Consider the following 16,041-nt stretch of genomic DNA (forward strand, 5'->3'; position numbering starts at 1 on the left):
TTTAAATGCTATCACAACTCCTGTCACTTTCAAAATAGAAAAAAATAAAATAAATAATGAGCAGTACATTAAAATTAATCATTGCTTGTGCTGGGAAAGCAACTAACCAAAATACAAAAGACCTTTACAGTGTCACAGAGATTTTCCTGACATAATAATGGCTGGTGGGAAAGGCTTCTGTTTGTGCTCTGCTGTCAGCCTAATCAGATCAGCACTGCTAATGCAGTTGATTTCCCTCTCACTGACTTTGAGCCTGTAGATGTGTGTGCAGCTCAGACCAGGGCAGAAGGAAGAAAATATCTTCCCCTGCTCTGCTTTTGGCAGCTTTTGGGAGGGGGATGACATCAACTGTAGGAAATCTACATTCGAGATGCACAGAGGCACAAGAGAAGTGAGGCCAGCCCCATTTGGGCACACTGCCCTGAATCGCCTGTGCACGAAATTCCCAGCACAGTTGATACTTTTGGCTTATTTTGTTTTCTTAAAGCACTGCTAAGACTCATTTTATCAAGTACCATTTGCTAGTCTAATGAAATATTGTCATGCCTTACGAAGGAAAGCCAGCTGCTCAGCAGATGAAGCTGTCCGGCAGAGTGCTGGTGACAGTGCTGCAGATGTGCTTAGATGCTATCAATTTAGGATAACAGTGCTAAGCAGAGGAGCAGATGTGCCAGTCTCCTGGCTTGGCTTTGGATGCTGCAGCTGGTGGCAGCTTCTCTAATCCTGGTCCCAGCCACATGTAGCAGTGAGGTTTGCCTGCAGCCAGGCTGAGCGTTAACTCAGGTAAGCAGCAGCCACTCCTCCTTCTTCACCTATGCTGATTTTCTTCAAGTGTTCCTAAGTGCCTTTTCAAACCAAGTATAATTTATCTGGCCCACTGCTTTCTGACAAACACCTTTCCTAGCTTTATTTATCATACAGCCATAAATACTTCACTCAGCGCTGTACGTATAGAGCCTGCTTAAAGATTTTTCTCCACCAACTGTATTTCATCTTGCAGAAAGAGGAATATTTACAATATTTGTCACCTCTGTGGTAACCTGTGTCAGCTGGCTGCTCTGAACTCATCACTTAAAGGAGGAAAAGTCCCACAGAAATGCAGCTGGACGCAATAAATGCTGTGCTTGTGAGTTCAGGCATTTAGACACGTTGTGAGTCAACTTTGAAAAAGCAACTGAACAGAACACATCACCTTTGCATTCTCACCTAGTGAGGGCTTCTAATGCCACGTATCCTCCATGGCATGGCCACACTCAGCACTGACCCTCAGCAGGTGGGGAGCATTTCATCCCCCCAAGCACACGGATGTGGATTGCACGCAGAGAATCTTAAGCATAGCACCTCCAAATTGCACTGTGCTCTAAAGAGCCCAAGCGTGCATGACTCTTGTTGGGGTCACAAGCATTAGCAGGACTTCCTGCCTCTATCTCAGCAGATTTCTGCTGCAGCTCCATTGCCCAGCAATGTGATCTCTTTGCACACTTTCCCTTTATCCACATTTGTTCACTCAGGCAAACCGCCACCTATAAATCATTCACTGAACTCATCCACAACACCTTGGTGACAACTGAAGCTGCCTCTGAAAACAGGGAATCACCAACACCATTAAAGAGATTTCATGTGCTTCGTTGTCATTCTTGAAGATGAAGCTGAACTGCCTGTTTAGATGGGTAATATGATGGGGTCACACAGTCCTGCAGTCACTCTTCCCCAGTAACGTGACAGTGTCACATTTATGCAGTCAAAGATTATTTTGCCTTTTGTGATGTCTTACACTGGTCCAAGCACAGAAAGGAAAAAAACCCGCCTGTTTTGCACATCACTAGCTATTAGGCTATGTCTGGTTGCATCACATCAGTTGACACAACGTAAAACAATGTAAGCAGATCAGATGTGACATAAATGTCACGTTGTATCGGGTTTTAAAGAAATTGTCAGCTATTACACAACGGATGAAAAATGCCAGGAGACGCCCAGCCATCGTACCTGTAGACCTTCAAGATAAAGTGAGGTTACCTTCCAAACATAATCCACAGTTTTGTATTCTAATCATAGAATCATTCAGGTTGGAAAAGACCTCTAAGAACATCCAGTCCCATCGTTCCCCTAACACCAATATTGCTCACTAAACCGTGCCTCTCAGTGCCACATCTACACAATGCTTGGACACCTTCAGGAACGGTGACCCTACCTGAGCATCCTGTGCCATCGTATCACCATCCTTTTGGAAAAGAAATCTTTCCTTACATCCAACCTGAACCTCCCCTGGTGCAACCTGAGGCCATTCCCTCTCATCCCATCAAAATGACACATTTTCAGCTTATGAAGTGATCACTTTTACTCTCTGTTGTGCTACTGTTCCTCTCCAGAAGACTCAGATGTGGTGACTATTATCCCTGATAAAGCACCCGTAAGCAGCAAATTCACCAGCTGAAAAATGGACAAAACACAGAGCCTGACTCAAAACACCACTGAAATCAATAACAGCCTTTCTATTGACTCAAACAGAAAATGGATCAGCATCTCCGTGTCTCAGTTAGTATTTTTACTATACAACTAATTTCCCATTAGGGGGAAAAGCATTGTTTTTTGTAGGTCAGTGGGAATAAAAGAGCAGAACATATTTATGTAACAGAGCAAACAGATTACAAAAGAGAGGTAGCACTTATGTAAGGCATCAATGCTAATGCCAGGCTTGCTTTTTTCAATGTTTTCTTCATTTTCCACTCAAACAGAAGAGAACAAAGGAGAGAGCAAGCCTGATGTTTGCAGCAGCAGTAGTAGTGACATGGCTTATGTGTGTGCCCCTCCTACCCACTGCTGGCAGAGAAAATCTGGTGCCTGGGCATCACAGAGCCCTCTGGGCACTGAACACTTCCTCACTCTGCTTCTGGAGCAAAATCAGCTTAGGAACCTTTGCAAAAACAGAAAATGGGCAGCATCAGCATTGCCTGCATGACTTGCACAGCACCTGCACAATGTAGGGAGCTGCAGCAGCAAGGGGAAGGCACGAGCTGCCTGAGGGAGTCTGCTCTCCAAAATGCATCTCTTGGATGATTTCCATACATACTGTTCTTCCCTCCTCACATAGCATGTATACACCAGAAATGAGTTCAGTGATGAATCAGGCAGCTTACCTGTGGACTAAGACTCCAATTGTAAAGTGATTCATCTTAAAAACCAGTTTAAAAATGAGAAACAGACATCTCAAGGCTGGTAACCTTTCAGGAGCACCATGGTGACAGATTCTGCCTGACAGATTTGATATGAATTCTGCCCATTGTATAAATATTGATAACTCTGACGCTTAGCATTGCAGACCTAATCTTCTCAGGTGTATTTGCAGCTCCAAAGCCTGACCCAGCATGGGAAAAATGCAGCGCAGTGCTAAAGGTGTTATTTAGATTCATTAGTCCTCGACAGGAAAAAGTTAATTGACAAGCATTCACAAATGTTGCATACTTGAAGATCTCAGAGGAATTGCACAATTAATATACTGTCAAACAAGCTGATTTGGGATCATTAAGAACTTCTGACGCAGTGAAGGCACAGAAGCAAAGAAGGAGGTGTGTGGTCACATCACTCTTGTTGCTATGGGGAAAATGAAGCACCCTGGCATCCCTACTGTCAGGTTGAATATTAGGAAAAGCTTCTGCAAAGGAGTGGGGAGGCAGCGGCACAGGTTGCTCATGGGGGTGGTGGTGGAGTCACCATTCCCAGAGGTGTTCAGAAACCACGGAGATGTGGCACTAAGAGACAGGGCCTCGTGGGCGGTCATGGTGGTAGGTGAATGACTAGACTAGGTGCTTTCCAACCTTAATGATTCTATGACTCACGTTTCCTATAGACACCCTGGAGACCCCTGTGGGCAGGGCAAGAAGGAAGCAGCAAGAACAGCAAGTTTTAAGGTGGAGTGTTCATAATGAGGTCTTCCGAGCAGCTCTCAATGAAGGTCTGCGTCGGTGGAGGCTCAGAGCCCATCTCCACCAGCCAAAAGCAGACTTTATAGCTCCTTTTATTCAATGTCTAAGTTAACTGTACAAAAGATACACAATATTGAGAAAGAGCCAATTGTACTGAAATTACAAAGGATTAAGGAAGCAAGGTAGGATAAGTATATGAAAAAATCCATACCTCGGTTGGCTTTGTTTTCTTGTTCTGGCCAGATCCTCTTTGTGCATTCAGCCTGTGAGGTCAACTTGTGGACGCTTTAGCTGATGAAGAGTTATTCCCACTTTTAAAATAAAGCAATTTTACAACTAATTGTTAATGAGCTGCCTTGCAATTCTTCTATTTTGAGCCAGAGCTGCTTTGAGTCAGGCCTGCCAAACCAAATTCTTTGACCCAATTTCTAAGAATAAATTCCCTCCTGAAAACTGCACGCACATCTTCACCAATCCATATCGTCCAGCCTGCTAAAACTGGGTTTTTATAATGGAAAAAACTCAGAGCCTTCAGCTATGGGGATGTAAATTAAGCCAGTGTATTTTTATGGCCAAGGTTATTGTGAAAATCGGAGGTCAGTACTCACATGGCTTGGTGTCAAGGGAATTAACCGTACAAAGATCAGGTGATATTAAAATAAGGAAAAAAGCTCACAGGGGAAAAAAAAATAGGAACGTTCAATAATGTATGAGGCATAGATGTGCCACTGTTTAAAGTGAAAGAGCTGGAATATCTTTATTACTTTTACAGTAACAAATTGATGCAAGAGAAGAAAGGACTCCGTTGCCTATTAAAGGGACGCTGTTGTCTTTGAAAAAAATTACGTCCCCACAATCAAACTTGTAAAAGATTTATTATACGGAATGAGACAAACAGGTGCCGTGTAATAGCTGCCAGATACCTGCAACCACTCACATCACTTCCCTTGCCTCTACTCTCTCTCTGTTCAGGCTGCAAATCCACACGTCACAGGGTGTACCTCACGGTGACCTCTTGCCTGTGCCATAAATCAGTGGTAGTTTTGCTGTTGAGCTGTTGTGCTTAAATCAAGTCCTATGGGTATAAATAAAGACAATCACACAGCAGCGCCGTGCTGTAATCCTGATGGAAATGCATTTAGTAAAACAGATACATCTTAAGACCAGGACCTTTGCAAGTGTGCCATTGCTGTATGCTTTAGAGAGAGGACATCTCTGAGTCAGTGCAAAGAAGGGACTTCTTTTTTTGCACTTGATTCAGAAAATGGCATTTGTTCATTTCAAAGACAATATTTAACCATGTTCAATTGGGCTACAAGTGATGCCTATCTAGAGCGAGTCCTATCTAGCCATGGCATTTAAAAGGAAAATAGCTGGAAGTCTTCCTTGATAAAACCAACAAAATAAGGAAAAATGGAAAGAGCAGTTGTGCTGTACAGAAGAAAAACACATTCATAATTTGAAAGAAAGAGGAAAACCAACTTATTCGCAGTCTTTTTCTTAAGGGAGAAAAAGGTTTTGTCTCCAGCTGAAGAGCAGAGAGCAATTTCCAGTCCATCAAAGAAGGGAACACTCGGCGCAGACCTGGTCAGCCATGCAATCAATTCCCATTATTTCTTTCTGAAAGCAACAAGCTTCTGTGAAGCTATATTTGTTCCATTTTGCTTGGGTGAACGATTTTACATTAATAATGAGATTAACAGTAAAAAATATTCACATACTGAGTTCTCAAATCCCTATGTGTAACTTCAACGTTTGTTTTCCTTCTGAGATGAGATATTGGTGAAGAAAAGAGCGCTGAATATGTGCTGGCCACCTGCTGTGGTCAGCAGAATACAGAGTTGAGAGGAGAAAGAAAATGATAAAGTTATAATTTGGTTGGATTAGATGGGACCTCAGTGATCAACCACTACCAACCCCTGCCATGGTCTGGCTGCCCCCAGCAGATCAGGTTGCCCAGGGCCCCATCCAGCCAGGCCTTGGCACCTCCAGGAATGGGAAACCCACAGCTCCTCTGGGCAGAACATGCATTAGAGGATCCTGCACAGCTATACTAGTTAGCAGATGAGTCTTGCTTAGCTTGTATTAAGACAGATGGCATCATTGCTTTAAAAGGCAAGACTTACCTGGTTAGGATGCTGGGAAAATTCACTTCCACATGATGTCCCTGATCCTAGCCAAGTTTAGCTGATAGCAACGTTGGTGCTCAATGGAAGCCTTCAGCAACATTCCCAAGGAATTCCATTTCCTCCATACAGACATACTCATCACATAACAGCCTGATGGGCTCTGATGACACCTGGGACAGGCAGGGCGCTGCAGCTGAAGGACCACAGGCACGACAAAATTTCCCATTAAACCAACTTTTAACTTTGACACAGAGCCCATGGACGTATCCTGATCACTGCTATCTCCATGGTTTTGGAAGCAGCAGCATTTTCTTGCCACCCTCCACCATCTCCTCTTGGGAAATAGCAAGGCGTTTCTGCACAACCAGGCCTGTTAGGTAAACCTCTGCCGCAGGGCACGACTCAGTCAACTCATTGCATTTTCTCTGCCCACCTTCTAGAGCCACTGGGAAGCCTCAGGGAGCTTAAATAATGCGAGAGCATCAAACACTGAACCTTCTACTCCTTTAACATTTTCAGTTCAACCACTCTGTTTTCAGCCTCATCACATGGGGTGGTGAAGAAAAGAGATGTGGTTTTGGCAAGATTTGCCTTGCAGTGTTGTGTCAAGGGGAAAGGAACGAGAAAGTGTTCCAATGCATGGACAACTCCTCAGCAAAACCATTTTCTTCTCCCTTCTCAGTGGCCCAGAGCGCTCCCAGATCTGGGTATGCAATGACACTACATAGGAATAAGTTATTTGTATAGGGATAGCAAGGAGCAATAGCACTGGCAGGGGAAACCACAAAAGAGATCCAGGAGAGGAATGCATTGCAGGCATCAAGGTGATCTGGGCTGCGGGTTTGCTCATGTACCTTGCTACATTACTGTATGTATCAGTGAAAAGGAAAACCATGGCAACAGAAACTTCCTTTGTACTTTAATTTATTGCCATTGAGATATTTGCCAAGTGCCAGCTCCCTGGGAAAAATGCATTTTTCATCAGCCCTACACAGAAATTAGCATCAGAAGAATTAATGCACTTAATAACTGTCAAGAAACACTGAGAAATGTGCCTGAGACATGAAGACAACTGTATTTATGAGTCCCTTCAACCTCTAGCAAACATCAGCTAACTGGATAAATGTCAGTGCAGGTTTGAATCATGATTTGGTGTCATTTTAAATTTAAGTGAAGCAAGAGTTTTCTTTATTTAGCTAACAGAGGAAGTGACATAATGAACAAAGGGCACAGGCTCCAGTTTGTGCTGCGAATTTCAGCCTTATGCCTAGAAGAAGATGAGGGCATTTCCCTAATGGGTCGAGGCTTAAAGAAATGTGTGTTTTGCATTAAGTACCTGAAAGTGTGGGCAGACATAGGAGATGCAGGGCTGAGTGCTCCAAGCCCATTCCCTGTCCTAGCCCACGGTTCTCCTCCATCACCTCACTCTGCCAACAGCATGACATCTCCACGTCACTGGTATCTCCATATCACATCTTGCTAATCTGCAGTGATAGAAAACAAGCAACAAGCTGCCCGGAGCATCTCCAGCCTTTGCAACCTTATCTCAAGAGAGCCTGTGTCTAGGTTTTGGCCCAAGGACAGAAAGAAGTAACCATTTTCCCCCCCAAAACAAACGGTGAATCATAGCTAATGCATTAAATATACAGCACTCAGCCTTCAAATGCAATTTAGATCACTACAGGTAGCACCATATCTTTTTTAAGGAACACCAATCTCTGAGTGTTCCTTGCCTTTATTTCAGCCCCACACCCCCCCTTTAATTTAGCATACAGCCTTGCCAATAGAAATAGACAGCAACACCTACCGTCAGACACACAGCAAGAATCAAGTCCTGGACTTGCTTTCAGAGCCTACAGAGACCTTCAGAAATGTGGGTTGGGAGGGGTCTGTTTTCCCATCTGAAGCAACATCTCGTCCCTGGATTTCTAGAGGATGGTGCTTTCAGATGCATCCTGGTTTGGAGCCAGACTTCTTCCTCCAAACTGACTTCTTTCTCCAAACACCTTTTGCTTGCTCTGAAAGCTCCATTGCTGACATTCATGCCATGTCTACGAGCTCGTAACAAACCAACCGCTTTGTTTAGCCGTATGGTTTGGAAGGGAACATTAGCTAAGTAAAACATTCAAAAAGGCATCTTTACTATGAGATAAATAGAAACAGATTCATTGTTCAGCTGATGGAAGGAATTACTTCCTCCAGGGGCACTATTCAGCATGGTTAATCATAGAATGCCCTGGGTTGAAAAGGACCAGAACAATCATCTAGTTTCAACCTCCCCAATTTGTGCAGGGTCACCAACCACCAGACCAGGCTGCCCCGAGCCACATCCAGCCTGGAACCAATGAGAAACCACTTAACATTACCTCCATATACTGGGAAGGCCTAAACTATTTGAAGCCACATGGCATTGCCATAGGAAGCTGAGGAAAGCCTCTACTTTGTACACGTTGATGATGTACAAGAGCCAAATGTGAGGATGTATCAGATCCAGAACAGTAATACTGGAAAGATGAAAGCATACTTACAGAGAAGGATGATGTTCCTACACTCGGAGTTTGCTTTGAAAAGCCATCTCTCAAGGGAGAAGGTAAGAAAGGAGCAGGCGGAAGCAGCAGTGATCTTACAGAGATCACAGAGCATCACTCCTTATAGGATCCTGACCCAAAGTGCCCCATGAGGCAACAAGATGCTGTCTATTTTTTCCATGGCACAGCTGTGTCCAGAAACAAGGGGTTTGCTGACGCTGTTCCAGTACAGAACAGTGTGCTGTGGTACCAAGCAGGGCACACACAGAGCAGCCCTATGGGATGCACCACATGACAGATTCACAAAGTGAATACTCTGAAGCACTGTAATTGCTATCTGGGATGCATTATTGCCATATGGAGGTTTTAATGGAGAGTTAAGAGCAGTGCTGACCTTTAAATACCCTACGCATTCTAAGGCTGCACTGGATGATTTTACACCAATTATTTATTAGCATTATAAGTAAATGAGTTATTATCATTCATGAATTCTGTAACAGTCAATTTGTTTCTCTGCCCAGAGCCTTGAAGTGCCTATTTCACAATTTCTTAGAGATGTAACCATAGGAACTAAGTGGTTGGCAACATAAACCTTCATAATTAATGATGATAAGCCTTCGCCCTATTGAGTGATACTGAAATGCATACAGAGCTGATGGAACACACCTCAAGGGCCACAGGGCCCCGAAGGCAGCAGCACATCGACTCACTGTATGTAACACTTGAGTGACTGCCTTGGCTCAGCTGTATGGTTTTGCAGCTCTCCCACAAAGATGGATTCTGTGAAATGGAAGAACACGAAGGCAGATTTTCTGCCCTGGAAAGCAGCAATCCCTCTGAGCCCTAATGGAGAACAAAGCAGTGCCCTTGATCTTCTCTCTGAGTATCACAGAGGAATGGGAGCTGGCAAGGGACAGCAGTTAACCTGAGGACAGGCTGCCCCAGGGGCACTCAGCATGCAGTATCCAGGAGGAGTTCTGATGTAGGCTCTTCATACAGGGCCAAGAACAAGACACACAAATAGCAGCTGCGGGTATCCTTTCTGCAGCCCAAACAAGTTGCAATTGCAAACTGGCTTGGCTGTTACTAGCAGTAACCCACAGTGTTCTCTGGGGGGAAAAAAAGGGAGAAGAAACCTATAGAGATACCTGCAAGATGCCCAGTATGTTTGTGAACTGTGAACAACTGGGAGCAAAAAGGGCTGCCCATGCTGATGGGATCAGCCCCATAAAGGATCATAATAGAAGTTTTCCATTGAGTATTTCCTGAAGGAAAACTTGACAATGGACACAGCAACAGCTTCCTTCCTTTCACCCATTATGGAAAAGTGAAGTGCTCTAGGAAAGAAGTTGTACAGGCTGTGTTTACTTCCATGCACAGATACACACACCAATAAATTCTTATCCAAACTTTCTCTATACAGCACCTGGCAATAAGAAGGCCCCATTTCACTGCTGTAGTGCAACAACCTTCACAATGGAGAAACATGCTTGAATGTTTAATTACATTAAATAAACGACACCCATCCTTTAAGCAGGTTGTTGGTTATCTTCATCATCAGAAACACTCAGAATCCTCTGCGTCTAAATGTATCCAATTTGGTACAGATACACAAGCGCCAGCAGATAACATCGTCACACAAGATAATAGGCTCCTGCTGCTAGATAAACACTTAGGGGAAGATGCACATTTGAATTTTTATTCTGTTGGTTTTAATGAGATGCCATCAGCTGAAGTTTACCCCCATATTTAGATGTCATTAAGAGAAGCTCTTTACAATCATAACAGTAAAAACGTTCCCAAGAATTTTTAGTGTAATTTCTACTGGAAATAGGCTTTTCTTGCAAACGTGTTTCTTTGCAGACCTCATGCAGGACTGCATTGGTGAACAAGGAACCACAGACAGCAAGGATGGGCCAGAGGGATCTCATGGAACAGCCTGGGATGGTTGCCTGCTGTGGCCAGGTGTATCCTGGAAAGGTTTGGACCTGAGGAGAGCCCCTGTTTACAGCAGTTTCAGCTCTTCATCTTCATCCCAAGCACACAGGCTCCCTCCTGAACCACTCACAGAGAAGGAAATGCATCTGCTTTTCAACATACCACTGTTTCTGAAGGACGTTTTCCACAGCCTGCTCCCTTCAACATAGGATTGCATAGAGACTTTTAACTAAACACTAATTGACCATCATACCCCTATGTTACATAAAACAGCACTGCAAGATCCTGCTCTGAGGTGTCACAAACTATTTGCTCCTTGTCAATCAGCCCCCAGACTATACAGTGTCAGCCAGGAAGAGCTGAGCTGTGAGTCCAGACAATGACATGAAGGGCTGCCCATGCATCCTCTACTGCTCCCCAGCAGCAGCAGCTCCCTGAAGCAAGAAAAGGCTTAAATCAGCCAGGCTTACTGGTTCCCCTCCCTGTCTGCTCCACACACTGCAAAATTCAAGTGCATCCAGCTCTGCATTCCTGGAACCTTGGTAACATCTGGGGATTTTAGGGTCTCCAAAACTCACATTCTCCTTCATATTCCAGCAGGGATAACTCAGAGTAATAATGATTTGGCCATATATACACATATATTCTATCACTTTACACTCTAAGCAACTGCCTGTGGGTACAAAAACACATTTAAATGTATGCAAACCAAGTTAGCAAATGTCAGCTAGAGGTCTTAAATGCAAACTGTGCCTCTCAGCCCCCAGGCTAGAAATCTAAATAAACAGATATTCTTTGCACTATGCTCTGAAGATTAAATTTAGCCTTTGTTAGACAAACAAAGGACACTGGTATTCTTTTCTATATATGATAAGCTTAAGGCATATATAATCAAGGCTTAGACCATTTGACATACTTTAGGTTAAGGACTTTAGCAGGGGAAGGGAAGTTTTAATACCTCCAGGAAAAGAGAAATGGTTTTACAGCTTTACCAAGTACACAGTCTACTTTATGCATGTTTCCAAAGTCAATGCATGTTAGCAGGCTCCTAATACATATACCCGCTTAGGCTGAAGATATGGATGATATAACTTTTCCAAACACTACGTTCCTTATTACTTCAATATGATTTTTACCTGGAAATGTATGTCCAGCCAGGGCTGTGTCGGTTTGATGCAGCACCTGCGTCTCTTCTGAGCAACAGAGCTTGGCTTGCATCATGAGGATGGGGTTCCCAGAACTTCATACCCCTTCTGTGAGCTGCAGACTGCGAGATGCACATCTGCAGGCTCCAAAACCTGCACACCTTGAAGAAAGGCAAAAATATCTCAACCACAGAATAATAGAATCATTAAGGTTGGAAAAGGCCATCCAGTCTAGCCATCATTTTTCTACATGTGCTTCTCCACACCCAAGGGAACTGTTAAAATGACAGGTATGGAATAAAGAAGGTCTGAGTTCTTAGTGGTTCCTCTGGCAGATGGAGGAGTGGTTTGCAACCTAATGCTTACCAAGAATCTGAAAGAAAAAATCAGAAGTGACCTGTGGGGAAAACTGTAACACACCCACAAGGACAAAACTTGAAGAGAAAGTTTGGGAGAGACCCAGCCACTGTGTTGTTTCTTCCCTCAAAATAGGAAAACTAAATATACTGGAGGACTATTTGCTCCTACATGTCAGTCAGTGGGGTTTCTTGCTTTTTCTTGAGCCCCTTTTGGGCTTTGCAGTATGAAATCTGGGCACATGTTCATCTTAACCTTTTCTTTTCCTCCCCTGTGAGTATTTGCATTTCTTCATATTTCTCCAGGCTGAGCTGCTTAACTCTTCTTGCTTGTGTTTCTGTTCTGCTCTAACTTATCCTGCATGTCTCTGCACTCTTTATCCTTAAACTTGTAACCCATGCAGCACACATCTATTCTTCCAGTTTGGCAATCAGTAACATGAATATGAGCAGTCCAAGTTCCAGCTGTAACGTGCTGCTTGTGGTTGCCACCCACACTTGATTGCTTTAATTTACCCATTTTATTTCTCTTCACATGGCTAAGTGAATTTTTTGTGTCCTCAGGCCACGCTGGCTGACCTGGGAGATCATTTTATTGTGTGGTTCCTTATAGAACGCTTCTAGTTCTGCTAAATTAGTTCCATATTTTCTCGAGGTATGCTAGAAGACATTCTTTTGCTATGCGTTTTGCAATTGAGAAGTGCTGCTTTAAGCTGGGTGCCCCAATGCTCTGAAAGTGGGAAATGAGAAACCCCTGGAAAATAGAGGGGCTGCTGAAAGGGGTGACCCAGTATCTTCAAATGACTAGTTCTATTGCATGCTCAAGGACAGCAGATACTATTTACAGGGAAGAAGCCAAGGGATGCCACTGTTCTTTCCTTCTAATGCCTTTTCTCCTGTTCTTTTCAACCTCAGGGAAACAGGAAGGAGGTGGATGTAGCCTGTACCTGCCCCAAGCCTCTCTGGGTACTTTAAAACATCCTTCTAGGAGCAAGGGGACAGTGTGGACTTAAGGACTTAAATGAGCTCAGAGAACCATAATAAATAGTGTACCTCACCACCATCCACCATTGGGGACTCTGAGGCCAGAGGCTGGCCAACACTGCAAGAACAAAGGTTGAAGAGCCATAAGAACAGTTATGTTCCATGCAGCTTTGCTAAGATGAGTTACACATCATTAAGTAATCCAGAATGACTCTTAGGGCCCATTGTTATTCAACAGAGGCCAATCAATAGAACTTTATAATGTTTTGTCATGTTGTTTCAAGAATAATGGATTCGGGTACAGAGACAAGGCCTTGTAAACCCCCTGCAATAAGATACTTTATATTAGGAAAGCAGAGAACTGTGATTGTTGATCATCTAATTAAATTTCAGACTAAGTTTGCTGTAATTTGATTTACTGATGTGCTCTGAGTGAATCACAAACATTTTGAAATAAGAGGCTAGTATGACAACTGTGCACAATGATACAGAAAATAAAGGCTTTTTCCATGCCAATTGGAAATAAATCCACAGTTATTTAAATAAAGGCATGAATTATTTATAGAATTTCTGTAGCACAAAGATGCTGATGCAAACACTATCATAACAGAGAATATAAAAGCAAAAGCTAAATATGTGACTTAACTGCCAATGATTCCATAACATGCCTGCAGAAATAGCACTTGGTTTGCTATAGGAGGCTTCATACATATAGTGGGCAAGAGTTTTCCTATACTGTGTGTGTGCAGTCAATTAGAGTACATCAATACGGTCATACTGAATAAATTTATCCTAGAATGAGATCTTCGTTAATGTTATCATGTGGAGAATGTGTCTCTTGGAAACACCCAGCCAGACTTGCCCATATCCACCAAAAGATCAATTATTTAATGCCTTCCATCAAAAGGAAACATCTTGCAAGATGAGGGGGGAAAAAAAACCAACAAAAAGCATCTGTAAACAATATAAATGCAGCAGGACCTTAGGTTTAGACCAGAAATATCTGCAGAAAATATTCATTGGTGTTTTGTGTAAATCAGAGCTAGCTCCATTTTGTATATGATCGTATCTGAGCTCTCTGCTCCTTGGAAATGATTTGGAGCTGCAGATATGTCTGTTAAACAGTGGCCATTTGGCTGCCTCAAGCAAGAGTTTAAGGATCACGGCTCATGCGAGGTGCAGTGAAAGACTGGTTCAAATCAATAAATAGACCTTGGTAGATTCAGAACAGAATCCATGGAAAAGGATGTGAACCATGCTACGCTGCTTCAGAGTCCCACTGCTAGGATTGTATTATTTCAATTATAAGCTGCCCTGCAGCTGGTAATAAAAGAAGTGAAATGATAGCCTCAAGGTGCTGTGCTTGCTGCATCTGTAGTATTAAGCAGTGGCCTCATCCCATCTGTAACAGGGCATCACCTAAAGAATAACCTTCTTTTGCAACACAGCTAGACTTGGCTTTTCAGAGAGGGAATGGGCCCCCCCAGAGCTCACACAAAGACAAAGCTGCTTCGTAGGGGCACATCAGCAAAACATAATTTCCAGAGGATCTCATAATTGACTGCACTTGCGGAAGATGCATCAAAATGTCCCAAAATGAGCACATTGTTGCTTTTTCAATTTGCTGACAGTTTGCCTGCAGGTAAACCTCCAGCACACTAATAGTTTTTCTTGGCCAACATAACCAATATAGATTTATTATCTCTCTTTGCTAAATAAGAGGAACATTTACGATAGCTGCTGGCTAGAAAATTAACCAAGTGAACTCTTCAATTTCTCTGTCCCTCTCTGTCTCCCTCATTAATTTTTTATGGAAAGCAAAGACTAATTCTGTCTCTCTGCTTGTAATCACATTCAAAACATGTTCATGACTCAGTAATCTGCTTATGAACATTGCCGTACTCTGCAGTAACTCTGCAGACACCCACATTTGGGGCGGTCTGAATGCTCACAGTTTGCAGTTGCCAACAGGGCCTTTTTTTCCCTTTTCCCTGCAGTTTAGACTCTCCCTCCATTATGAAAGGTAACAAGAGGAACAGGAAACCCATCAAGCCAACGTTAGGAGCCATAGGATGCTATTCACCACGCTGTAAAACTCTGCTAAGCGATTTCTGATGGCTTTACTCAAAATATACAACTGCTGCTGGTGCTGCATCGAAACAGAACCCAGCCTGAAAGGACAGATGCGCAATCCCACATTCGTTCCCTCAATGCAAGGGAAGTCTGATCCAAATTTGATATTTTGGCTTGAGCAAATGCAAATAGCATCCGTCCTCTGCATACAGAACACACCGTGGATGAGGCTTCATTTTAAAATTACACTAGATGCCTGCATGGGTAACTTTCTGAGCCATGTTCAGCATCGTAATTACCTGCTTCAATCAGCAGTAGGTTGCTGTCACACAACAGGGCCATCCAATTGGGTGGTAGCTTTGCTTGCAGTTATTATTCCTCTTTCTGTTCAAAATAAAGGCCTCTTGGGAGCAACTCCAAGCAGCTTTCCATGTCACCTTCCAATAGCTACTGGAATAAAAGATGACCAAGATGAACTCACATTTAATGGCAATACCATGACTCGTGTGCCCCTCCCAAATAGACAGAAGGCAGTGAAACACAAGGGACAACTCCATGGGAGCAGCAAACATACAGCTGGGCTCGCCATGGTTGTTTGCATAGCATCACAACCCAGCTAATTCTACCTAAGAGAGAAATGGTGAAGGAAAGTGATAATAATTCCCCATTAAGCAAATGAGCTTTTAGTTACAGCCAGATTTTAGACCACAAAAATAAAAGAGATGAGCACACAAGCCAAAATCAGCTGTCCTGCTCATTAATTAATGTATTTATTTATTGGAGGAATCTGTGGACAGCACAAAGGCACTGCCAAGAGGGTCTGTAGCAAAAACTGAGCACTTCTACTTCAATCCTTACTCTATACACAACAAACATACACGTATGTGTCACACAGAGAGCTGGTGACATATTCCAGTGTTCTCTCATGCTTCCTGCAATCACAGTCCCTGAAGCATAATATTTTG

General features: G+C 43.2%; 1 long non-coding RNA gene across 1 annotated transcript; it reads right to left on the minus strand.

The window, feature by feature from the left end:
• Positions 1-7,461: 7,461 nt before the first annotated feature.
• LOC140251694 (uncharacterized) lies at positions 7,462-15,520 on the minus strand. The gene is made up of 3 exons (XR_011903455.1): positions 15,376-15,520; positions 11,655-11,824; positions 7,462-7,536 (listed from the first exon to the last, which is right to left on the minus strand). It is a non-coding gene; the product is annotated as an uncharacterized lncRNA (long non-coding RNA).
• Positions 15,521-16,041: the final 521 nt, after the last annotated feature.

Source organism: Excalfactoria chinensis, chromosome 4, assembly GCF_039878825.1.
Source record: "Excalfactoria chinensis isolate bCotChi1 chromosome 4, bCotChi1.hap2, whole genome shotgun sequence".
NCBI lineage: Eukaryota > Metazoa > Chordata > Aves > Galliformes > Phasianidae > Excalfactoria > Excalfactoria chinensis.